Source organism: Microtus ochrogaster, linkage group LG7_11 (genome assembly GCF_000317375.1).
Source record: "Microtus ochrogaster isolate Prairie Vole_2 linkage group LG7_11, MicOch1.0, whole genome shotgun sequence".
NCBI classification, from domain to species: domain Eukaryota; kingdom Metazoa; phylum Chordata; class Mammalia; order Rodentia; family Cricetidae; genus Microtus; species Microtus ochrogaster.
This window is the reverse complement of record NC_022032.1, coordinates 301,610-302,145: the sequence shown is the minus strand read 5'-3', so window position 1 is coordinate 302,145 and position 536 is coordinate 301,610. Positions and strand designations below refer to the sequence as shown.

Sequence of the window (536 nt, the reverse complement as noted above, 5' to 3'; positions counted from 1 at the left end):
TATGTATGTAATTACTACTACTGCTGCTGCTATTATTATTGGTATCCTTATTGCTATTTTGCACTGCTATGATTCAGGGCAATCTCTCATTCACATACCTAGCCATGGGATATGTTTCAATTTTTAAAAAAATATATAGCGATATATGTGTATAAATTTTAACTTATTTTTAGATTCCTTTATCTGCATGAGTATTTTGCTTGCATGCATGCATGTGCACCATATGTATGTCTGGTGCCTGTGGAGGTCAGAAGAGGGCATTTGATCCGTTGGAACTGGAGTTGGGGATGATTGTGAGCCACAGTGTGAGTACTGAGAACTGAACCTGGGTCTTCTGGAAGAACAAGTGCTCTTAATCAGCTTTCTAGCCCATATATACTTTTGTGTGTGTGATAGGGTCTCACGTAGCCCAGGCTAGCTTTTAACTTGTTGTGTAGCTGAGGCTGGCCTTGAACACGATATCCTTCTGCCTCCACTTTTCTGTAATAGAAATATAGTCTTATGGGCTACCACGCCTGGCTTTCTTATTCTCTCTT

General features: G+C 39.9%; 1 protein-coding gene across 1 annotated transcript in view; it reads left to right on the top strand.

Moving 5' to 3' along the window:
- The window catches only part of Nek5 (NIMA related kinase 5), a 34,203-nt gene that overhangs the window by 7,183 nt on the left and 26,484 nt on the right, over nt 1-536 (top strand). The gene's annotated exons all lie outside the window — the stretch shown is intronic.